The following is a 25,585-nucleotide window of genomic DNA, read 5'->3' as shown; positions in this document are numbered from 1 at the left end:
TTAGTGGGTAGTGAGGAAATGGCTGAGGAAAAAAAGACAAGCCCTCATTCTCATGAATTACAAACAACTGTGTGTGTGTGTGTGTGTGTGTGTATTGAGGGAGATAATCAACAAGTAAACAGGGTGGGTGCTCTGAAGAAAATAAAACCAGGTGATGAGATAGTAACCTGGCAAGAGGCCAGGTGGTAAGGGAAATTCTCTTTGAGAAGGTGACATTGTGGCCAAGACTCACACGGCAAGGAGGAGGTAACTATCCACAGTAATAGGAATGGCAAGGAGGTTTGTGTCACTAGAGTTAGAGTAATGAGTGGTTGATGAGACCAGAGGAACAGGCAGAATCCAGGTCACATAGGGTCTTGGGTTTGTAGGCCATGGTAAGAAATTTTATTCTGAGGGTGATGCAGTAGGTTTTATGTAACCTGATCTCAATTCAAGGAATTGTTCCCTTCTTGAGTTAGATGATTAACTCTGAAGTTACTGAAGTAATAGGAACTATAATATTTGAGCTACAGGGATTAAGGTGATAGTGTCATTCAAGGTTATAGAGAATTTAAGAACTGATGGCCTGTGGAGAAAGAAATTACTTCATATTCAAGATATTAAGTTTAAGAGCGATAGTGAAGCATAAAAATTGCTGTCTAATAATTTTAATTGAAGGCTGATCTTTAATATTTGGAAGCCATTGTGTATTTGTACTAGTGGCTGAACAGATATGATCATGTTAATTTCCCAAAGCAATGAGTACAGAAAGAGAAAATCAGAACCTAGGATCATGTGTGAAGATAAGTCCAATTTTACTGTATCAAATGTTTGAACATTGTTTTTGAGGCATTTATAATGGCAAAATGTCTTGAGCTCAGGGAATAAATGCTCAATAACAATAGTTCACTTACTAAAACAGACTTTCAAGACCTGTATAGACTAACTGTAAAAACCTTTGCCTTAGGGAGGATGACCTGATTCTCAAACTTTTTTTTTTTTAAGATTTTATTTATTTATTTGACAGAGAGAGACACAGTGAGAGAGGAACACAAGCAAGGAGAGTGGGAGAGGGAGAAGCAGGCTTCCTGCTGAGCAGGGAGCCTGATGTGGGGCTCGATCCCAGGACCCTGGGATTATGACCTGAGCCGAAGGCAGACGCTTAATGACTGAGCCACCCAGGCGCCTCTGATTCTCAAACTTTAAAAGTAACACTAATTGTCCATGGAAACTCGTACTCCAATTTTAACTTGGTCACTTACACAAAGTGGATGACTACATGGTATTCCTTCAGAATGGGAAAATTTTGGATGTTTTAAAAGAAACATGCAAACTGTGAATTTTATGGGAACATTGCAGACAAAAAAACATGAGTCTGGTTTGAGTCAATTTGCTGCTTTTCTTTGAGCAGCCTATTTTTGGTGAAAAGTTGAGTCTCTTTAGCAAGAAAAGTAGTCAGAACAATTGGCGATATTTCTCATTTTATATGCCCACGAATCAGAAAGACCAGCTGATACTCAGCTCATCTTTCAGGTAAAGACTGACAAGGGAGCAAATGAAGAAAAAGTGGTAAGGAAAGAGAGAGGAGGGACCAGTGAAGAGCTGAGGGTTCGGGACCCAAGGGGATATGTTACTAGTCTAAAGTGGTCTTCATGTGTTACCTCAAAAGGCAGGGAGTGGAGTAATGGACTCAGCTTCTTTGCCAGTGTAAGCCAGGGCAGTCAGAGAGAGAGGAAGAGAGGACCCTCGCCATTTCCTGTGTTATGATAACAGGTGCTCTGAGTTCAGTAAGGTAGGTGTGATTTCCACTGTACAGATGAGATAGGGGCAGGGTGACATAACGCATACAAAATCTCAGAGACAGTAAATATGAGAACTAGAGCAAGAGCTACGGCAGTCATGTGTTCCTAATTTTCCAGCAGAGTCATGATTTCAGAGCTCTGCTCCGTGGTACCCACAGAATATTTTTATTTGTGAAACCATGTGTCTGAAGTCACTAGAAGCCATGTATTTTGGGTCCTGGTCCAGCACTCTTTCCACTGTATTTCCCACACAGACTCCCAGAAGGAGTCTGTCAGATCCTGTAACTTTGATGCATATTATTCCATAAGTTTACCCAATTGATATCCAACAGGGAAGTGAAATTCTTCTCACAGTTGGGAGATGACTCACCCTTAAATTATGGGTGGCACTGGGCAACCTATCTGAGGTGGAAACTTCTGTAATATGACTAAGCTGTGGTGTGCAGAAAGGCTTTTTTTTTTTTTTTGCGGCAGTAATAAATATTATGGAAAAACAAGTCATTGGTTTTGTGTGGAAGAATAAGGGGAAGCATTTTATCTTCCTAACTAAAACATTGGAACATTTTGGCAGTGTGGATGAGAAAGATATTAGAAATAGGCCTGAGATGTATATCCCAGAAAGAGAAAAATGTCTTGGCATGATACTAATCTACTTAACCTTCAGGGTGAGACTGTCATCCATGATGTACTGTTCAGGAATTATTTTGTCTTAAAAAAAAAATTTCAAGATGCAGCCATTAATGATTTTGCCATGGGGAATTCCAAAGTTCAGTAGTGATTCAAGAACACAATATAACACAGTTTGAAGCAAAGCATCTTGACTGGTGAGACATTCAAATAGATACAGACCATATTTGTGAAGAGTAAGGGGTAGCTTGTTTTGAATGTAGGTACTATACAAAGTGAAGACCATAAGTTATGAACAGAAAAAGTCTTTGTAAGTTTAATAATTTCTAACTAAAGAGTAGACTAGTGGGTATATACTCTGATCTTAAAAATAAGTTTTGTAGAGAGTGTCTTATCTAATTAACATTCCACTGAAAGCATAGGGTATCATGTAAGCTGGGGATAATTAGAAAAATAGGTCTTGCAGAAGGTCTCTGATTTACAGTACTTTTTGCTGGATAACAAATGATTGGGTTTCTAGAAGACACTTATTGAATACTTTACCAAATAATGTAGAGTATTAAAAATAGGAAGCTTACAATGAAGTAGCGAAGACAAGGCATCCAAATATGGAGAGCTGATCATTCTCTGATTCTTATCTCCCTCTCCTTTCTATCTTCTTTATCATTAGGCAAGCAGTATTATTTCCATTATCCCACCGAATACTAAACCCACTTGAACCTCCTTGTCTTTTCTCACACACTTCTTAGAAAACAGCTTCTTCCCTTAATCTCTGCAGATCCAAATCCTACCAGTCCTTCTGGCCCAGCGTGTGGTTGTGTGTTGCTAAGTTGAAAGAAAGGACTTTAGAATTGAGGAAGTTGGGAAGTTAAGAGAGTAGACATTGGTGCGTGGGAAACATCATCAGCCTGAATGTTGAAGTCACTGAGAGTGATGACTGATAGATATGTGGAAGGGAGGACTGAGCAAGGGGGAGATAGAATGAAAAGAGACGAGAGTATTTTAGAAACTGGTATTTGATGGAAAAGAGGGTGAGGAAAAGGAGGCATGCGTGGGAGGTTTCCTTTTAGAAGAGGAAAGGCAATTGAGTGGGAATTGTAGGAAAGTGGATGGGCAACCATGTTTGGGAGGAAAGGAGAACTTTTAGAGGGAACCCCAGAAGTGGGGTATTCAAGTCATCAGCCTGTGGTGTCCCCAGAAGGTGGCCTGGTTGCATTTAAGAGCAGGAGGAAGCGAAATAAGTCAATCAGAGAAAGACATACCATATGATCTCACTGATATGAGGAATTCTTAATCTCAGGAAACAAACTGAGGGTTGCTGGTGGGGGGTGGGAGGGATGGGGTGGCTGGGTGATTGATAGCCACTGGGGAGGGTATGTGCTATGGTGAGCGCTGTGAATTGTGTAAGACTGTTGAATCACAGACCTGTATCTCTGAAACAAATAATACATTGTATGTTAAAAAAAGAAGATAGTAGGAAGGGTAAAATAAAGGGGGGAAATTGGAGGGGGAGATGAACCATGAGAGACTATGGACTCTGAGAAACAAACTGAGGGTTCTGGGTGGGGGTGGGGGGTGGGTTAGCCCAGTGGTGGGTATTAAAGAGGGCATGTACTGCATGGAGCACTGGGTGTTATACGCAAACAATGAATCATGGAACACTACATCAAATCCTAATAATGTAATGTATGGTGATTAACATAACATAATAATAATAATAATAATAATAATAATAATAATAATAATAATAAAAAACAGAAAGTGGAAGGACGAATCCAATGAAAACCTGAGCCTGCAGAGAGGCTAGGACTTGGTTCCTGATTGAACAGGACTTCCACAGAGCAGAGAGGCAGCGGGGCCCATTGGGCAGAGGAAGTGGTGGTATGACAGGGACCATGTGGAGTAGGAAAAAAAGCATGGTGGCAATTGGGAGGGGTGGAGGCTTGCCCAGAGGATGCTGAGGGTGAATAACCGGATCAGATTAGGAGAGAGCGGAGAGGGATATAGTAAGAAAAGGAAGAAGCGAATGTGGCAGAGGTTTGACTGTATGGTCATGTATGATTTTTTACTGGGTTTGATATCAATGGACTGTGGATTTCACGACTGACTCTCTCAGCTGATAGAGCTTTGGGGCTGGGAAATTAAAGTGGTCGAGTCTGTTTCTTAATTTGTAAAATGGGGAATCATGACACTGGACAGACATTTTTCATGAGTTGTCTTGATAGATTGCTCAGTAAACGAAATTATTTATTTATTTGTTTATTCCCCCCCCTTTTTTTTTTCCATTTTCATTGGTTAAACTAAGTTATTTAAATTCAACAATTATAGTCATTTTTTTCTTAAAGAATTGATCAGCCCCAGAGTTCCCATTGGAATGATATGCATCCCAAGGAATGACTTCCTCCACTGAGCAAAACAGCATTTTCTTCTCAGGTGAGCTACACTAAATGAAATGGGGTTCAACAAAGTTGCCATAAGGAATTGAATCTTGGAATCCAATGAAAGATAGAAGGAGATTAAAATTAGTGGAACCTTAAGAGTTGTAATTGTTTTTCGACCTCGGCGGTTTTCTGCTAACTTAAGGAAAAAAAAAAAGGAAACAAAAACCTCTATGTCTTTTTCCTATGGATCGTTAGATGTCTACTTTATTCTCACATGCTCAGGCCGGTCATTTTATTGAAAATTGTTGCCAATGCTGTGTGCTGTGTTTAGGAAAAGGGTGCTAGAGGGGAGTAATTACAAGTACTCTGGCCTTTCATCAAAACCCAGGAATCTTAAGTGACAGCTGTCTGAGGGACTTGTCGTTCAGTTAGGCGGTTTGAAACGCTGCCAGTGGTTAAAAACCTGTGTGTGGTTCGTGAGTTTGCAGCCAGCAGGGTCCGTGCAGTCTCACAAGAGTGCTTGCATTTCATTGGGAACCACTGTTTTGTTGGGCCAGAAGGATGCTGGGCAGACATCCTGGCCACGATGTTTATTTCTGGAGGGCAGAAATCACAATGGAAATTGGACCTGAATCTAGCAGAAAATGATCCCCCTCCGCCCTCCAAAATGTATAATGTGGCAGTTAGAAATGAAATGTCTGTCTATGTTTTTAGCCCACAGAGAAGATGCAGCAGGGGTTAGTACCAGGGGAGGACTGCTGTATTTTCTTTATATTCTTTGTGTCCTTCCCATCACGTGGAGACCTCATTTCTCCTTCAATGGATAATGATTGTCTCTTTCATAAATAGTGTTGCCCGAGATGCATGTGGGATGAGAAGAAAGTAGAAAGCAAAGTACTTTTTAGAATTCGCAAATTATGAGGGGAGTTAAAACAGTGAACAATTTCAGGGCAGTTCATAAGCCCTGGTGGTGAGTCCGAGTACGATGGGGTTCAGCAGAGCCTGAGTTAGGAAATGGCCTCCCACAAGTGGGGCTCCTAATGACTTGCTCCTGGGACAGCATTAGGCCAGCAAGCCCATGCTGCAGGCTTGGGAGTACCACCCCCTAAACCAGAGGATGCCATCAGTCTTTGCTTCCTCTGTTTTCATTGGCTTCTGCTTGGCTTTTTTTCTTGTTGTCTGAGCTCGATATTGGAGGCCAAATATTTATTTGTTAACCCATTATCCATGGATACAGTATGACTTTTAGCTCTCAGTAGGGGTTAGGACTGTCTTTTTTTTTTTTTTTTTTAAGATTTTATTTATTTATTTGACAGAGAGAGACACAACGAGAGAGGGAATACAAGCAGGGGCGAGGGAGAAGGAGAAGCAGGGTCCCTGCTGAGCAGGGAGCCCGATATGGGGCTTGATCCCAGGACCCCGGGATCATGACCTGAGCTGAAGGCAGACGCTTAACGACTGAGCCACCCAGGCTCTCCTTTTTATTTTTTATTATTTTTTATTTAAAAAAAATTTTTTAGGACTGTCTTGATGAGGGCTCTTTCACGGTATATATTCCTAATCTTAAGGCCTTTTACAATATTGTACTAAAACATTTTAAAGCTATTATAGATACATATAATAGAAATAAATAGTAAATAGAGAAGTTATTTCTTAGAACCTGCTAGTGGAAACTATGCCGAGTTTTCTTACCTCAATTTTATGCTATTGCAAAAAAAATATATTTAAGATGAATGTTGTGCAACTAATGTAAGATAAAGATATTTAAGTACAAACAAGCAAAAAGAGGTTAACCTACTCTCAGGTTTTCTGTCCTTCCTTGATGTCATCCAAATGACCTATTGCCAGAATTATATTGCCTTTTTTAAAATTTGGTGGTCATGCAGGAAGCCTTTCTTATCAAAGTCTGTCCTTGCACCACCAATTTAAGAAGCCTATTCTCTGAGAACAAAGGACATCCCCGTTCAAAAAGTTGCCCCCGTAACCCTAACCTGATACCTGTCTGCCGTTAAACCTTTTACAGTAGATCATTCCTCAGGCACCCAAAGGCATCTCTTCCCCCAGCGCCACATTTATCAGCAGAAGAAAAGCAAACACCACCATCTTGCAGGTACACAGTGTCTCCACACCTATTACGGTTGAGGGCAGTGGTGACCTCGTCCTGGCCCAAACCACCCACGAGTAGCCTTTGATGTTCCCGAGCCTCATGTTTTAATACAGTCTGAACACCCTACGTTTGAACTGCGAGAATCCTGCTTCCAGCCACATGAGAAGTGATATCAAAGATGGTCCCATTTTAATGCACTTCCTCTTTCAGACCGGGCAACAGGCAAGGGAAAACCTGGGGAGGCTGTGTTTCTTCTCTGTTTTCTCCCCCTCCTGCCCATCCACACTCCACCTCTCTTTCCCTACGCCGTCTACACACCACGTGTCTGTCGCTGGAAGGATTGACCGGTTCCGGGAAAGGATAGAGTCCTCAGCGGAAATGAACCCATTTCTTTTTACAAATGAAAAAAAAAAATTACACCAGAGATAGATCTGCATGGACTTTTCCCAGCAGAGTGGGTGACATTCACATTTGGGGTTAGGCCCTTGGTGGATTTATAACGCAGAGGGAGAAAAGTCACAAGAGGATGATCATTAGCCAGTGCGCTGAGGAAGTCAGGAGTTTAAGGCTGATGATCATTTGAGTGGGGAAAAAGATTAACAATCATACCAGAGATTCATTTTATAGATGAGGATATTCTTGGTATGAAATCGACTCAAGGCCCTTTATGGAAAAAGATCCCGTGATCAAATTAGTTCAAGTACCGAATGGTGTTGAAAGGCTCTGAGAGCCCTGGGTATTATATGAGACTGATGAATCACTGACCTCTGCCTCTGAAACCAATAATACATTCATTATATGTTAATTACTTGAATTTAAATAAAAAATGGAAAAAAAAAAGAAAGGCTCTGAGAAGCTAGCTATCTTTCATTATAATACAAACACACTTAGGGGAGTTAAATCTTATGTTCAGAAACTTAAAGATCATTTTTGTTTACAGACTCTTAAGAATAATAAGATACATTCTGTGATTATGTGTCTCATACTCTTCTAAGTATTTGATAGATTTAATTCATTTAACCCTCATTACAACACTATGAGGTAGGTACTATTACTGTCCTTCCAGTTTTCCAGATGGGACACCTGAGGCATAGAGAAGTTAGATAACTAGCTCCAGGTGACCCAGCTAGGAAGTAGCAGAAATAGGTTCTAAAGCCAGGCTTTTGGCTCCTGAGTCCCTGCTCTAAATCACCCCATGATACTGTCTCTGACAGTTACCTGACTGGGAAAGTCAGAAATACAATTTTTTCATTTCTCATTACAATAATTTCTAAAATAGAAATTATTAGATTTATTTTTTTAAAGAAAAACACGTTTCTATATTTGTGTTTTTCTCACATGATGTATAAATGTTTAGTTATCAACCTCTGTGCTTCCCTGCCAAGCGGCAGTGTTCACGAGGAAGAAAAGCTACGAAGCTTTGACTAACTTGTCTCATTTCCGTACCTCATGGGAGGGAAAAATGTCTTTGGAAATATCTTGACATTACTTTCTTTGAAATTGTGAAAGCCTTTTGTTTACCAAGCAGTGTAACTGTTAAAAGTAAAACTTCCTCTATGTTCTGAATTTTGGCCCAGTTGGTGAATCTTTCAGGAGTGTTGAAAGCAGGGCTTTAATTAGCAATTTTATCAGTTAACCTAGTCACTCATCTCCAATTCTTATCTGAGTCCTTGGTAGAACAGGCACTTAGGGACATCAGAAAAAGGCCGACTTGTCAGAGTGACAGTTGAGAGGCCTTCTGTGGAGGGAAAAAGAAAGATCTCAGAATGGACAGTATTAAATGGAATCTGATACCAATCTGAAAGAAATGATCTCACCAAAGGAAGCTAGAGTAGGACTTGGTTTCTCTTGTATTTTTCTGTAATCCTCTATGGTATGTCACCTTTGTTAGTCAAGACAGTGGTCTTTCAGTGATGTGAAGATGGAGCCTAAAATAGGGGAAATTTCTAAACCAGCTAGTTAGTCACTGAGTTGAACATAACCCTGGAGGGGTTCTTCACTCTGCAAAACCAAAGGACTGTTTGGAAAATGAACATAGGGCTTGGAGAAGTCAGTTTCCTGGTGAAAGTGAGAAAAATACCAATAACATCAAGTGTATAAAAGAATAATAACCTTCTCTAATGCAATCCAATTGGAGAGGCTTGAGTCCTTAACTAAGTTCAATTTATTTTTCCTTTATGGTATGACTGACTTCTTATAATCCTGATTTTGCTAAACATCCTGTTTTTCCTGTATTTGAACTGTATTAAAATGTATCACTACCTGGAAATAAACCTCTACTTCTTAAGAAATGAAAAGCACTTAAGCTATAAAAAGAAGATCCATAAATTCATTATCTCAGCATGGGTCTGCTATAATTGCAACAGCAGAGCGAGAAATAGGAGAAAAAAATTCCATAAGGGATACATTGGAGCCAGGAGATATTTATGCTTGCCTAAGCAGTTCTGATGATTTGATAGTTGAAATGTTTATGCTTTTGTTCACTTAGATAACGTACTTAGGACATCTATTTTAAACAACAGATAATTGTACTGCTGTACTGAGGGCTCTGACACAGTGGTAGTTGGTATCTGATGATTATTAAAACAAACTTAGATGGTTGTTGCATAGGGTGACTATTTTTGGCAGAGCAATTACTTAGTGTTTCATGCTAAAAATGATAGTGTTTTAGATTTATTATAAAACCACAGAAAAACACATTTTTCTTCAGAAGCAGAAGGATGGAACATTAGTTAGAGCTTAAGGAAAGCTTACTTTGATCTTATTTTTCTCTCGTTCAACCTTGAAAAGTAAAATTGGTATATGACCTGGTTTTGTCTTTTGTTCTATATTCTTTTTTCTTCCATATTGTTTGATTTAATTTCAAAGTGGCCAAAAGTGCCAAAATCAAAGACCGGGCCCTGAAGGATATTGAATGTCATGGTCATTATTCTAATAATAAGAGGTTTGTTGAGCTGCTTTGATTTCCACAAGCTTCCTAGCCCCTTTTCTGAGAAGAAAAAAAAAAAAAAAAACCCTTTGCCTCAAGTTTTCTCACATGTAGGCAAGCTAAATATCATGCCAGTCTTCGAACTTGTAGCCAGTTGGAATCTCTGCTGCCTTCACTTAGTGAGATACAGAGAATTATTAGCAAATAAAATGCAAAGCTCACCTTTATTAGGCTGTGATTTCTACAGGTAAACTCTGTGGGAGATTTGAATTTTACACTTTGCTAGTTCCAGTGATGCAACTCTTGCAACACAATTCCTGACTCTTCATGGGGCTAAAGATTTCTCTGAATTCTAGGATGACTGTAATACTTATGTATGTATAATAAGTATAGAATAAGCTCTGCATATGATTGGTAATAACTTTAAGTAGTTATGGATTAGTGAGTTTCAAGCATCTCTCTCCCTGGCCATTACTTTCTAATTTCCCAGCTCACACCCTCTAGCATCCAGACACCTCCATTTATCTGGGTCTACAGTCTCGCGTTCCATCCTCTCTCAGTATCCCTCCCACTCTCATATCCCTACTTTCCTCCTTATCTGACTAACAGTCTATCATTATAATCACTTACTTACATACACCTTCAACTCTTTGCCCCTTTCTGACTTTGTTGTACTAACTACTTGTCTGCTCTGATCCTGTGCAGCTGAACATGGATGGAAAACACACACACAAGCAAGCTGAGTGGCCTCGTTTTCAGTCCGTGACCACTAACCTCAAGTGAGCCTCAAGATGACCACAATCTGTTTATATTTCTCTAATCCGTTCATTCTGTCTCCTAGTGGAGGCAGTGGTTCTCAACCAGAGGTGATTTGTGCAACCCCTTCCCCCCCACCAAAGGGGATTGGTTAAGTCTGGAGATGTTTTTGGTTGTCACAGTTTGGAGCAGGGAGTGCTCCTGGCATCTAGCGGGTAGAGAGCAGGGATTCTGCTAAACATACTGTGATGCACAGGTGGTCCCCACTGTCCCCACAAAGAATTATCCTGCCTCAAATGTCTACAGGCCAGTTGAGAATCCCTGTGTCAAGCATTTTATATCTTTTCTCTTTTTAAACTTCCAACACTCTCTCTGTCCTGTGCTTTCAGCTAATGAGCTTTTTCATTGGAGAAAATAAAAGCAATCTGAAAAGACTTGCTTTAGTTCCAACCAGCATTCCTTCCTGTCATTATGGATGCCCCTCTCTGGTCCCACATAAGGCCAACCCATCTACCTGTGTACTAGCTCCCATGCCCCCTTCTCTACTCAGGGACAGAGTGCCAGGAAGTTTCCATTTTCTCTCTTGAATTACCAGTTTCCCCCCTTGATTATTTCCATTAGCAAAGCAACATGCTGATAATATCTCCTATCTTAAAAATGAAAACAAACAAAACCCTCAAATCTCTCTTGATTTCATATCCCCCTTTAAGGGCAGCATGGTCCCTAATGTTTCTCCTCCCACACTCTCTTGAACTTGCTCAAAACAGACTTTTCATCCCCTCTACTCCAGAGAAAAAGTTCTCATAAAGGTTACCAATCATGTGTCCACTGTTTTATCCAGTGATCATTTATTCTTCTTCAACTTTCTTGTGCCACCAGAGACTTTTTTACATAGTCAGTCGCTTCCTCTTTCTTGAAAACGTTTCTTCACCTGGCTTCAGGACCACACTCTCCTAGTTTTCTTCCTCCTTTATGTGTCTCTCCTCTCAGCTTCCTTTGTTGGTCTCTCTGTGTGGTATAAGAAGGAGGGTATTTGGCCTTTATTGCCAAAGGCTTCCTGGTATAGAGCTCTTAAAATGCCAGGAATTTCCCAAGTGATAAGAGTGATAGGAATCTCTTTTGTTCTGACTAGGTGACTCTTGGGGGGCCCTTAGACAGCTTCAGGATGGGGGCTGGCCACCAAAAATATTTGGCCTGTATTGCTGGGTTCCTGGTATAGAGCTCTTAAAATGCCAGGAATTTCCCAAGTGATAAGAGTGATAGGAATCTCTTTTGTTCTGACTAGGTGACTCTTGGGGGGCCCTTAGGCAGCTTCAGGATGGGGGCTGGCCACCAAAAAGATCAAGTCTTGATTAAAAGCTTGGAAATTTCAGCCCCATCCCCCAGCCTCTGGGGAAAGGAGAGGGGCTAGAGACTGAGTTAATCACAGGTGGTCATAATCATGGCTATGTAATGAAACGTCCATAAAAATCTCTAAATGATGGGACTCAAGGAGCTTCTGAATTGGCAAACACATCCATGTGCCAGGGAGGGTAGTGCATCCAACTCCAGGGGGACAGAGGCCCCTGTACTCAGGACCCTTCTGAACCTAGCTGTATGTACCTCTTCATCTAGCTGTTCATTTATATCCTTTATAATAAAAAGTAATACTAAGTATGACATTTTTTCTGAGTTCTGTGAGTCATTCTAGAAAATTATTAAACTTGGGGAAGGGGGTTTGTGGGAAACCCTGACTTTGTAGCTGAGTCTGACAACTTGGTAACGTGTGTGGTGACCTTGGGGACCTGATACTGGCCACTGGTGTCTAAAGTGAGGGTGGCCTTGTGGAATGAGTCCTCAGACATGGAGAGTCTGACTCTGGCTCTGGGTAGGTAGTATCAGAATTACATTTAGATTTACTAAATCATAACTAAAGGTAAAGCTTGCCAGTGGAATTTAGAGACGGATCCAACTCCCAGGGAGTTGCATAAGGAAAAGCAAACCAATAAGAAAAAACAAAATGTACAATCCTTTGATTATTGTTATCTGTAATAGCTAAAATGAAATTAAAACAGTGCTGGGTCTGATCTTGATGCTAGACCAAACTCAGAGTTTGGTTAGTCTGAGTTTTGACCACTAGCCTCAAAGCAGCTCCCAAAGGGAAAAATTATATAAGACAGCAAAGAATACTTCTACGACCTCTGGCACTAAGAAGGTAAAGAAGGTAATCCATGTATGGGGAAGGCAAAATCAAGAAATTATTGAAACCAGGGGGGTATGGTGTAAAAGAGTTGTCTCATTTTGTGGATTGGTATCGTCAGCTTTCTGAAGAGTATTTACTAAAATGGACTGTGAGGATGACTAATTAAGAGCAGTAGAGATTCTTTGGCGTTGAATGCTGTGCAGTGGAAGAGCATGTTTGGATTGATGCAGAACCCACAGCTCACTACGGAACAATCACAGATGGCAGTACATGATCCAGACACACGTTAGGTTATTCCGAAGGGAACAGTCCCTGTGGCGACTGTTAACTCTGAGAACAGACCTTGACCGACTTTCTCTGTAAAGGCCAAGTGGAACACCCCAGATGAAGCAGCTGATAAGCTTCATATGCAAGCCACATGGGACTGGCTTCATGATAATCAGGATATTCACTCACTGAATATGCCTCTTACCAATTCATGGTCCCTTTTGCATGGATGTCTGGTGAAACCCTACTGCTGCACTATCGAGCAACAGTATAGCAAGTCTGAATTGAATTTGCTGTCTCACCTTCTCCTCCTGGACCTTACACGTACTGATAAAAACATTAGATTAATTAATAAGAGAATGCAGAGGCAGAGGGGAAAGTCAAGGAACTTGTCTTAGCAGGGTGGGAAATTTTAAATGGTTATTAAGAAATGGGGTGAATAAAGCAAATATTGATAGGAGCAAAACAAAGAGGAAAAAAAAGACAAGATTGAAGAAAATCATCCCCACAGAGTGAAAATCTTTGGATGGTTATTAAGAAATGGGATGAATAAAATAGACATTGATAGGGTTGAAACAAAAGTTTTAATACAGCACATCCTTTGGGTGGATCAAAGGGATCCCCTGCTGGTCCTCCAACATTAAAGTGCTCTAAACTAGTCCCTGTATTTACCTTGGTTTGTAGAAATTTTAAAAGCCATAAGGTATCAACATAGGTAAGTCAATAAATGTGATACATGACATTAACAGAATGAAAGATAAAAATCATATGATCATCTCATTAGATGCAGAGAAAGCGTTTGACAAAATGCCACATCCTTTCACGATAAAAACCCTCAACAAATTGGGTATAGAAGGAACGTGAATGTGTTTGCAGTTGTGTCTCTTTTACCTGAATGTCTTTTGTGGATAGACATTGTGTCTGACTGGAGAGCTGGTCCCTTAAAATAGAAAGCATGTGAATCTGCCTTTCAAGCAATATTAATTGGGCATGTTAAATGGGAACCAGTAAAATTATCTGAGCCCACACAGTGTGGAACAAGCTGGAGGGCTAGCACAGACAGATTCTCGGTATGGAGTGTAGACTGGGGCTTCAGGCATAAGCTCCTGAGTGTCTCCCAGCATTGACGACTAGGACTTTGGACCAGAGAATTTTCATTTGTCTTAGTCTGTTTGGGCTGCTATGACACAGTACCGTGGACTTGGTGGCTACTAAACAACAGAGTTTTTTCCTCATATTTCTGGAGGCGATGAGTCTGAGATAAGGGAGCCAGCAAGGTCAAATTCTGGTGAGGACCCTCTTCCAGGTTACAGACTGCCAACTTCTGGTCATATCTGAACATGGCAGGGAACGGAGTGGGGAAGTAAGGTTTCTCATTACTCTTATAAGGGCACTAATCCCTTTCTTTTTTTTTTTTTTTAAAGATTTTATTTATTTGACAGAGAGAGATAGCAAGAGAGGGACCACAAGCAGGGGGAGTGGGAGAGGGAGAAGCAGACTTCCCGCCGAGCAGGGAGCCTGATGCGGGGCTCGATCCCAGGAGCCCGGGATCATGACCTGAGCCGAAGGCAGACGCTTAACGACTGAGCCACCCAGGCGCCCCGGCACTAATCCCTTTCATGAGATGACCTCATCTAATCATAATTACTTCCCAAAGGCTCCACCTCCTAAATATCATTACATTGAGGAGTAGGGTTTCAACATAGGAATGTTGGTGGAAACAGATACTCAGTTCATTATATCAGATGAAGGGCAATTATTAGCTTGCTGTCAAATATTAATTGAAACTACCCTTATGACTGAGGGATATAAAATAATCTTGAAATATGAAATACCCATGATGTTTTGGATGATGTTGAAACAATACTCTAATGGGGAGGACAGTGCCCGCAGAGTTCCATACTAAAATGGATATGGTTTATACTAGATCATACTACTAAAGGGATACAAGGAGGAGATATTCATGAGCCTCTTTTCCCTAGGGCTGAATTTGGAATTGCTTTAGGAGCAGCCAGATTCTATTATCATTTGGACAGTGCCCTAGAAACAGTTCTGGACTGACCAACAAAGAGCTGTTTGGCTTATGGATGGCAGTTCCAAGGTAAATGGATAGCATCCTTTTTGGAATGCCACCACTCTGACTGAAAAAGGTAAAAACAAATCAACTCAGTGGGCTGAATTGCATGCTCTTTTTCTAGCAGTGATGGAAGAATTGAACAATGACAAGAGTCCCTATGTTTTGGTTTTTATTGACTCACGGGTGAAGGCTGATGGCTTGGCCATGTGGTCATGCAAAAGGAAAGTGGAAATCTGGCTTACTGCAGGGATGCCCATATGGGACACTGCTCTGTGGAAATCACTATGGAAATTTGAGAGCTGCAATAAAGTAAGACATATCTATGCCCATCAGAAGAACCCCCTTCCAGGTTCAGAAGGTGATTGGAACCACCAAATGGACTTCTTGGTGCACTCTCTTGAAGTGGCCACCTAGATCCATGAATTGAGTGGGCTTAGTGTGGACTGCAGCTGTGCAGAGATAGGCTGAACCTAGACACAGTCTTCTTGTACCCTCTGAGACACAAAATGCCAACAAGAATGGTTATGTCAACAAGAGAGGCAGAGATTGCAGATGGCTATGAGGACGATTCCTGGGAGGAAAGCACCACACATAGCTAGCAAGGGTATTATACTGGACCAATGCAGGTAGCCTAGGGGGCTATGACTGGGTCCTGAAATATATGGATGCTTAACCCATATGGGATTTGCATACTTGGTGATAGATGCAAATGCTCAAGTACTACTGAAGATTTGGAACAGAAGATACTGTACCAATTTGGGCTGCTGAATTACATTTCTTCAGACTAAGCAACATAAGTATCCAAGAGTGGGTAAAGAGCTGTCATATCAAATGGATATAATCATATTTCTTAGCATCCTCAGAGTAATGGTCTAATAAAGAATTGGAGTGGGCAGTTACAAAATTTGCTGTCCTAAATGGGGGGAGATATAGGTATAAAAGGCTGGCTCACATGAATGGGTGCTTCTACCCCTATAGGAGAGGGTAACGGCTAGATGGATAGATTCTGTACATTTCTTCCCTGTATCACCTCAACTTTTGCTTTTTCCCTGATGCAATGGCCCCAGGACCAGGGATGCAACTTTGGGTGCCAGAAACAGGGATGATTCCTAAGCAAGTAACTTGTAACTATGCCTTTGAGCCTTTATGCCAGAATTCCTAAAGGACTGATGGTGGTGGTGGTGGGGCAGGGGGATGGATTGTGTCTTCATGCCACCTGGCAAAGTTCAGGCTGACAGCCTGTGTTGCCTAGCGGTTTGGATAGCCCACTAGTTCTGTACCTGTGTAACCCTACCCTGTGTGAATGGGAGTGAGCGGAGAGGAAAGCGTTTGCTGTATTAGTATTGCTGCTAGCAACGTGGAACAGCAGAAGCTCTAAACCCAATGTCCCTTCCGACGGCGGAAATGTTAATCTTTTGATTTCCATTTTTCAGGTTATATCTAATACAGCTGATGTCATTTGAGAAGGAATTTCTGAGAACTGCTTCCTACCGGTATTTCAAAATGTGTGGTGTATGGCAGCCAGCAGATCACTGTGTAACTATAAACCTTGGTGTGATAAAATCCTTAGAAAGATCCCTGGTTATAATGAACAAAATGTAATGGCAGCATGCTCACCATGCTTGCACATCAGTCTTGTTCTCTGGATGGAAAGCTATTAAGTAAAAGAGGGATAAAGAGTAGGTTCCTGATGGGATTAAAGCAGTGAGCATCGTGTGTAGAGCCTATTCTCGTGGGTAACGGCCCCACATTGAGATGACGAAGGTTGTAAGAGGCCTCGTGGCACTCAAACTAAATTGCATGTAGGTGTGAATACCACTCATGTGACTCTAGTATGGGAGGCCAGACATTTTTGGCTGCAAAACATGCATACTCACTGCACTCAGGCCATTAGTACCTAATGACGACAGTGTGCATGGCGAATTAAGCAGCATTGACCCATAAGACAGAAAAGGGCTTCTGTGGAAATAGGTGCCAGTCTCGGTATCTCGGGACAAACGGAATTTACTTTTAATGAGGGGCAGTGTTCAGAGGAAAAGGATTTATTAGCTAGAATAAGCAGATGAGAGGGAGTTCTCTTTAGGAGGAAGGCAAAGGATGGAAGTCAGCCTCGAAGATGAGGCTTTAGCAAAGTAGATCAGGCAGACTCAACAATAATGCTGGATGACGCTAGAACCTAGCACTGGGAAAGTGCCTGCATCCTGACCCAGCAGAGTATCTTGACTGTTTTAATACAAATAGAAGCTGAAGTGGGTATAGGACGATGGTCCTAGATCCTAGCCAAATTTATAAACACATCTCATAATTTCTAGAAGTATATTCTTCCTCATAGTAAATTTTTCAGTGTGGCAATAACATATTTACTTATAGACTTAAATGTCTTTAGGTCCTCTGTCAAAGGAAGTCAGAAGTGGATAAACTTATGTTCAATAATTTTAGTATTTTATCTTATTTGGAAGTGATCTAGCTATTCAATAAATATTCATCATTTAACTCATCTCAGTATAACTTTAAGGTTTCAAATTACCAAAAAGATTTTTGGAGGCTATTTTTTTTGAAGATTTATTTATTTATTTATTTATTTGTCAGAGAGAGAGAGAGAGAGAGAGCGAGCACAAGCAGGGGGAGTGGCAGGCAGAGGGAGAGGGAGAAACGGGCTCCCTGCTGAGCAAGGAGCCACTTGAGGTACTCGATCCCAGGACCCTGGGCCGAAGGCAGATGCTTAGCTGACTGAGCTACCTAGGCATCCCTGGAAACTATTTTTAAGTACACATATCATAAAGCATAATCATTGTTAAAAATACATTTATAAACTTTTATCTTATATCTATTAAATTTTCTTGTTCTTAACAATTTTGTTTGGATTAGTCTTGGAAATTTTATGAGATATTAAATAGCTAACCATTATTTTAAGTTATCTCTTACTGACAAATTCTGTGACGGAGATAAAGTTAGTTGACTTTTAGTAAACCTAGACACAGGTAAAAGTATTATTTTAAAGCTGATAAAGACATGCCTGTTTTAATGAAACCAAAAAACTTAAACTAGCTTTTATTTACTGAAGATTATCCTAGATTGCCTACATTTCTGAGAGTATACTTGATTTATATAAATGCTTGTTTGTTTTAGCCAATTAGATAGAGCTCTTTACAAATTGATTTTGGTAATACCACCTGGAGGTAGAAAAAAAATCACAGATCTATAACACACATACATAGACACACATAAACATATATATATATACACACACACACACACACATATATATATATATGGATAGTTTCTCTTTTAAAATTTTAGCTATGAGACAGGTACAGTAATGCAGAACTCACTAGTTTATGAAAGAAGAGTTGGATCCAAATCGTGTCTCTGGCAGATGGAATAAGTTACCTGTTCAGATGGCTAAAGCTTTTACTAATATTTGTAGAAGAGACTTTAAGATTTTTCATAGTTTTCAAAGCAGCTATTTCCCCCCCCTCATTATGATAAGAATTACCTTGGTTCCTAGAGAAGAGCAGGTAGAACACTTACATCTCAAAAGACACAGAAAAAGAATGCAAGTTCTACCAAAAAGACTTTTAATCCCTAAATCCGGGTTTTTTACAATATCCGCAAGCCTTTTGAGATGAATAGGGAGGTTGTGGGATTGGGAAAACAGGGATGTGAACTTTGAATTGCTTGTAGAGCCTTATTTCTGTTTTTGTGAAAACTAGATTTGTAGGGTAAGTATAGTTGTTTTTAACTCTTCAAAGAACTGGGTTGCAACCTGAATGATATCAAGAGGCTGCCTCACGCGTCCAACTAGATTATGCTCAGTTTACGTTTGTATATCAGGGAGAACATCGTCAACCAAGATGAAAATCAAAAGATAACTATGTTCTAGATAGAGCTGTGTGTCTTTGGAATGTTTCAATAAATCCTTCTCCAAAGGCTTCAGAATGTTTTTCTTTCCCTCTTCCTACATAGTTCGTTGTAGCTTGGGGGAGAAAGGGTCAAAAAAAGTTCCCATCAGGCTCTGAATATCAGTTTCTAATTTGGTCAACTTCTGACCATAGAGCTGGTACAGGATTTTTGTTCCGTTAGTGCCTGCCATTCTTGGTCACGCCCCTGCAAAGAATGAAGAGGTAGACCAGACAAAGAGCGGTAGGCAGCAAAGCAAAGTGTGTTGAGCGATAATAGGACAAAGCTTCCAGCGAGGGAGGGGACCCGAGAGGGTTGCTGTTTTGGCATTCAAGTCTAGGGGTTTTTATAAGCTCTTTTGTGGAACTATCTTGAGCATCCTGAGTGTGGACCCCCTGTGGATTGGCTGCTAAGGTGTGCCAGTCAGGGCTTTGATCATGCACCTGTCTCCCTCTCGGATTATTATTCAGGTGTTGATGATCTTTTGGGCTGACATCTGGAGACTAACTGCTTCAGCTTGTGATAGTGACCAGTGTTTTATGGTTAATTGTTTTGTTGCAGGATGTTTTGCAAAAGTCACTTCTGCAGAGGCTGCTAGACAGGTGGTCTTGTCTAAGCTGTAAAACAGGATGCTAGTGTGGTTTTGTCCTAGCTGTCCTGCTCCCTGTTTTCTTGTTGGGGACCCAGGCCCTGACTACCTATGTGTCCAGGTAACTCCTAACAGAGGTTCTCAGAAAATCCTTTCAAATATCTTGTCAGGTTTCAGCCTGAATGAACAGTAAATATTCCTGGCAGTATTGAATAACGCCTCGGACACGAGAGGCATTCCCAAAGAGGGTGCAAAAATATTTCCCTCCCAAGATCCAGAGCCACTTCCAAAGATAAGCGAAAGGAAGACTCAGATAATTCCCTTGAGAGCTGGCAACAGTCAGCAGAACCCTACCTACACATGAGGTGCCACCCACATTTCTGCCTGACGGTTTTTTTGAGGCCCCAACCTGAGAGTTGCCAAGCCAGATTCTCAGGACACAGAGAAGACAAATGAGAAGGCAAAAGCTGTCCCTGGAAGAGAAAAGATCAACAACCAATGGGTGCCTGAAAGCAAATTCTGAAGGCACAGTGTGAAATTTCACCTTCTTCTCTCAAGCAGTCACCACAGATAGGCATCTGGGAGAGCTGAGTTTGGTAGGAATTCTCACCATTTGCCGGCTTTCTGCCTGTTTTCCCAGGATTCTGTCTCCAGGCTCTGGAGTGAATGGGGTGTCCCAGCGGGTCTCATCCTGGTCACCAGAAACTGTCAAGGAGGAAAAATAATTCTCCCTTTTGCCTTTGTTGGTGAGTGCTTGGCTGAGACAGCTTTTGTTCTAGGTAACCTTGTCAATGGATAAATTTATCTAGGTGAGAAGTTCTCCACTGTGGCCACCGTAATTCAGGATTCTCTTTGGTAAAATTAATCTGCTTGTTCAGACTTAAAATTTCATTCACTGGAGGCCTCACACTTGACTCAGTCCAGTTTAAGTCTGTCACCTTTCTTCTACTCCTGACACAATCTAGTCAATTTTCAGATACTCCCATTTAACTCAGAGTAAAATCCAGAGCTCTTAAAATGGTCTAGAAGGCTATAGATGATGTAGCCCCTGTTCTGGCCTACCAGTCTTCCACCCATTCATGACACACCATCTCTGGTCTTGCTGTTTGTCCCACATGCCTGACATGCTCCTGTCTTAAGGCCTTTTATACTTGCTCTTTCCTCTACCTGGAATATAGTTCCAGACAGTCCAGTGTCTCTCCCTCATTTTATTCAAGCATTTGTAGAACTATATCCTTCTCAGTGAAGCCTGCTCTGGCCATCTTATTTAAAATTGCAACCTCAGTGAGTCCCAGAATTCTTTGTCATTCCTTCTTGCTGTGCTTTTTTCCATACCGCTTATACCCAGATGTTACACCGTATGTTTTACTTTAAAAAAATCTATATTCCTCTATGAACATGTACGTTTCATAAAGGTCACATTTTGTGTGTATTTTGTTCACTGCTGTATCCTTAGCACTAGAACGGTTCCGGGAACATAGTAGATACAGGACAGATATATATTAGATGGATAAATGAATACGAAAATTGTAACTGGATATCATACAAATTATTCAGTGACAGAAAGTCATCTAAGTTTAAGAAAAAGCCCTAAGCAACAGTGTTAGAGAGATACGTAATGTGGGTAATATTGAGTAAATGTTGACTACTCAGTTCCGGGGACTATGCTAGTTTCTTTAGATATAGTATCCAATTAAATATTAACAGTAATTCCTGTGACATGGGTATTCAGTGATTTTATAGCAACAGTAACCAAGAGGAGTAAAATGAATAGCTGAAGTTCACATGGTTAATAAGTAGAAGAGACAGATTTCAAAGCTAATAGTGAGTCCAGGTATAAGCTTTCTGTGTTAATCCTGCTTCTCACAAAGAGGTAGAGAAAGGCCAAGAGACACTGACATGGCTTATTGGCGTCACAGCTTCCTCTGGTGGATGTCATTGAATTTAGATCTTTTCTGCCCCCCAGAGCTTCTTAAAAATATTTGTATCTTAAAATAATCACATATAGCAGGATCTGGACCATATTTACAAAAAAATAATGACCAGATTTTTAATTAAGTGTCATAATTATTTTTTATTTTAGGAATTCTTTTTGGGAAAACCATCTCAAGGTTATACTGTTGTATCAAGCGAAATTACACTGCAATGTTAACTATAATTTGGAAGTGCTTTTTGAAGCTGTAGAAAAACTTTTATCTTCCTGACTTAAATAATTTTCAAAGGTTGCATCACCTTATACATTTTTGAGAGTGCCTCTATTTTCTGTGCTGTTCCAATTATGCACTATATAAAATATAGTGCAACAATAGTCACTTTCTTTTGAATTTATTCCTGTACGCATGGAGACATTTTCTAACTCCTACCCTCACAAGTTTCCTAAAAGGAGATCCTTTTAGTAGAAAAGTGAAAAAGTGGATAGGGTTCAATTAACTTATTTAATTATATGGATTTCTCTTTTGGAACAGGAAAATTAGATAAGCCTTCTGATGGATAGATTTATATTTTATTTATGACTTTACCATCGTCAATTTATGGCAAAAAAATTAATTTTCTATGATAATAGGGGTCACAGAGCAGCCAGTGACTGGATACCAATGTCTGATGATTCACACCAGTCCTTTTATTTTGTAATCTTTTAAAGGACATTTATTAACTTTCACAGGGTATCTTTCTATGGGCTGGGAGAAAGGTTTATCATACGGAACAAACTCAAAGAAAGATATTAACTTGTATGGGGTTGAACAGCACAAAATCAGTGGTCCATTACCCTGAATGGTAGCTGTAGGTCAGCAAATAACTAAGATGAAGAAGTGATCTTTTTCATGATAATAGGGTCACAAAGGTCTATCAGTGTTGAAAAACAGAAGTTATATGTAAAAGCAAAAAATTGAAAACATGATATAGCTACAACTTGAAATACTATAGAGTCATTAAAAATTGTAATATTGAAGAATTCTATGAACATGGGGAATTGTTCACAATATAGAATCAAGTAAAAAGACTACAAGACAATGTGTAAAATAGGGTATACTTTTTGGAAACATATATCCATATTTGCACATAAAAATGTTAAGAGTGCTTATACTTGAGAGATGGTGTATTCCTGAGGTTATTGTAGTAACCTCATTAATTTTACTGGATCCGTTGCTGTGTGGGGGTGGAGAGGGTGGGGTGTGGCTATTCCAAATCAAGGATTCAGGGTGACATTGTTTCCACCATCTTTAATTGGGGTTTCCAGTGTCCCCTGGACATTGATAATGAACTGGCAGATGGGAACAGAAGGAGAGTACAAGATGTCTAGAGGTTTTCTGGGCCAGGCTAAAAGTGGAGCAAATCACTTCCGCCACGTTGGCCAGAACTCAGTTCTATGGCCTCATCTCATTGTAGGAAGAGTAGTTAGTGTTGTCTGCTTGTGTGCCCAGGAGAAAAAGGAAATGGATTTTGGTAAACACAGAGCAGTCTCTTTCTCATGTAAGATCCAGGGTAATATGTATACTCATTCGCATGCTTTACTCTGTTTATAAAGTGGTCACTGGATTTCTGTGTCTGTGCTTAAGGCAGAAAGCCACATATATCATCACTTGATTTTGTGTTGATTCTATTACTGTTGCTGCCACCAGATCTTGAGACTGAGAACAGGGTTCTCTAGATGAAGGGACCTATGGTGGATACTCACCTAGGATGAGCTTTCTAATGTTACATTGGCCCACTCATAATGAAATATGAGATACAATGTCAACCATTATTTCTTTGTGAGTCAGAGCCGTGAAAATTTGCCCTTAGTTTTGAGGATCATAAACCACAAATCATAATAGAAAATGGCCACAAAAATAAAGTGGCTAATTGCATCCACACAAGTTTTATGTACTTGGCATTTAGTACATAGTAGGTGCTGGAGAAACGCTCATTGACTGACTGATAGTCTTCCCACATTTTTCTTTCTTTTTTTTTTTTTAAAGATTTTATTTATTTATTTGACACAGAGAGAGAGAGAGACAGCTAGAGAGGGAATACAAGCAGGGGGAGTGGGAGAGGGAGAAGCAGGCTTCCTGCCGAGCAGGGAGCCCGATGCGGGGCTCGATCCCAGGACCCTGGGATCATGACCTGAGCCGAAGGCAGATGCTTAACGACTGAGCCACCCAGGCGCCTCCATTCCCACATTTTTCTGAGTGATGTTCTTTTCCTGTCCATAAGCTAGGAGCCCCAGGAAGGCAAAGACAGTGCCTTCATTTTGTAAATCTCTTTTGGTATATGCTTGTATAATTCATTTTTAGTCTTCTTCTATGATACAATGGGGAATATACAAGATTATGTTGTTAAGGACAAATGGAAAGCTCTCTGGGTTTAGAAGTAGAAGCCAAACTTAGGAAATAATCGGTTCTCTGACAAGTTCGTGGACACAATGGCATTCACTGATTTTTTTTTGGATGATTTAGGCAAGTAATTTCTCTTCTCTGTCTAGTATTTCTTCATCTGTAAAATAAGTATTATACTAATAATACCTGCTCTATTTCTGGTATTGCTGTGAAGATCAAAATGTTCTTAGTTTTTGCTTACAAACTTAAAGGATGTATATGACCTATCTAGAGTTTAGAAATAGTCTTTTATAGTATTCAGTTAAATTCCGCTGAATAGTCTCCATTTGTCTCTCTGGATCCATTCTTCCATGTTCACTCTCCTGTTACCCAGGAGGCTGATCTCTGTGGATTTTTATCAGCCGGGCACGCTTGACCTATGGGTTATGCCTAAGAGAAGGACCAACAAGGGACTGGATGGCTGGAAGAAGGGGAATTCGGGATATTTATTCCACAGTTTCTTCCCTATAAGGTTGGGGGTCAGCAGAGGCTGTATTCCTCTACCAAAGGCCATGACTCCTATCTGGTAGGTCTCTCCTATAGTTACAGCTTTTTCCAGGTTCCTGTAATGTCTCTTTCTCCTTATCCTTTCAAGCTTAGGGGTGGCGGTGGTCTCAGGTTTTTTTTTTTTTTTTTAATTGAAGTATAGTTGGCATACAATATTACATTAGTTTTAGGTGTATAGCATAATGATTCGACATTTATTTATTTTTTTAGAAAAGATTTTATTTATTTATTTGAGAGAGAGAGAGCACATGAGAGGGGGGAGGGTCAGAGGGAGAAGCAGACCCCCCGCTGAGCAGGGAGCCCGATGCGGGACTCCATCCTGGGACTCCAGGATCATGACCGGAGCCGAGCCACCTAGGTGCTGCATGATTCGACATTTATATACATTACAGAATGATCACCATGATACGTCTAGTTGCCATCTATTAGCATACAGAGTCATTACAGTATTATTAAGTATATTCCCTTTGCTGTACTTTACATCCTTGTAACTTACCTAGTTTATAACTGGAAGTTTGTACCTCTTAATTCCCTTCACCTATTTTGGCCCCCCCCACCTCCCCTCCCCTTTGGCAGCCCCCAGAGTCTGTTTCTGTTTTGTTTTGTTTGTTTGTTTTTTAAGATCTACATAGAGGTGAAGTCATACTGTATTTGTGGTTCTCTGTCTGACCTATTTTGCTTGGTCTTAGGGTGTTTTTATCCTCCCCCTGGTTGCCTCTCACATTGCCCATCTCTGAAAGTGGCCCTGCACTCCTTTTGAGTGTGCCTTGAATCCTGCGGGACTCTGACCTATACATGTTCCAAAGACATTTGTGCTGCATCATCATGCATGATCTGCCACACGTGAGAAAATGACGGTGGTTAATCCACGAGCTGTGACAAGAGATTTCTTCAGAGATGGAAGCAATCTGCATACTCCCCCTGGATGCATTATGCAGTAGCAACATAGGCTAAGCCTGTCTATAGGAAGCTGAACAAAATTCCTGACAACTAGGGTCTTAAAATTTCATAGGCATCATCAACTTAGGAGAAACGATGAAAGGGCATATAAACATCAGGACATTTCAGATGCAAATTATTTATAAGTTGTGCAAATATTGTGTGTGCCCAGGAACATAGGATATAAG

General features: G+C 40.5%; 2 long non-coding RNA genes across 2 annotated transcripts in view; one reads left to right on the top strand and one right to left on the bottom strand.

Moving 5' to 3' along the window:
- LOC135365433 (uncharacterized) overlaps positions 1-11,740 on the bottom strand; it is a 28,632-nt gene extending 16,892 nt beyond the window's left edge. The window contains exon 1 of the long non-coding RNA XR_010413286.1: positions 11,396-11,740. This is a non-coding gene — a long non-coding RNA (uncharacterized LOC135365433). The remainder of the gene's footprint in view (positions 1-11,395) is intronic.
- LOC129045363 (uncharacterized) overlaps positions 1-25,585 on the top strand; it is a 400,949-nt gene that overhangs the window by 72,888 nt on the left and 302,476 nt on the right. The window lies entirely within an intron of this gene.

The sequence above is a fragment of the Mirounga angustirostris genome, unplaced genomic scaffold, assembly GCF_029215605.1.
Source record: "Mirounga angustirostris isolate CCGP_5_RB_7025 unplaced genomic scaffold, mMirAng1.0.hap1 SCAF_7, whole genome shotgun sequence".
Lineage (NCBI taxonomy): Eukaryota > Metazoa > Chordata > Mammalia > Carnivora > Phocidae > Mirounga > Mirounga angustirostris.
Note: the sequence above shows the minus strand (reverse complement) of the source record. Positions and strands in the feature narration are given on the sequence as shown.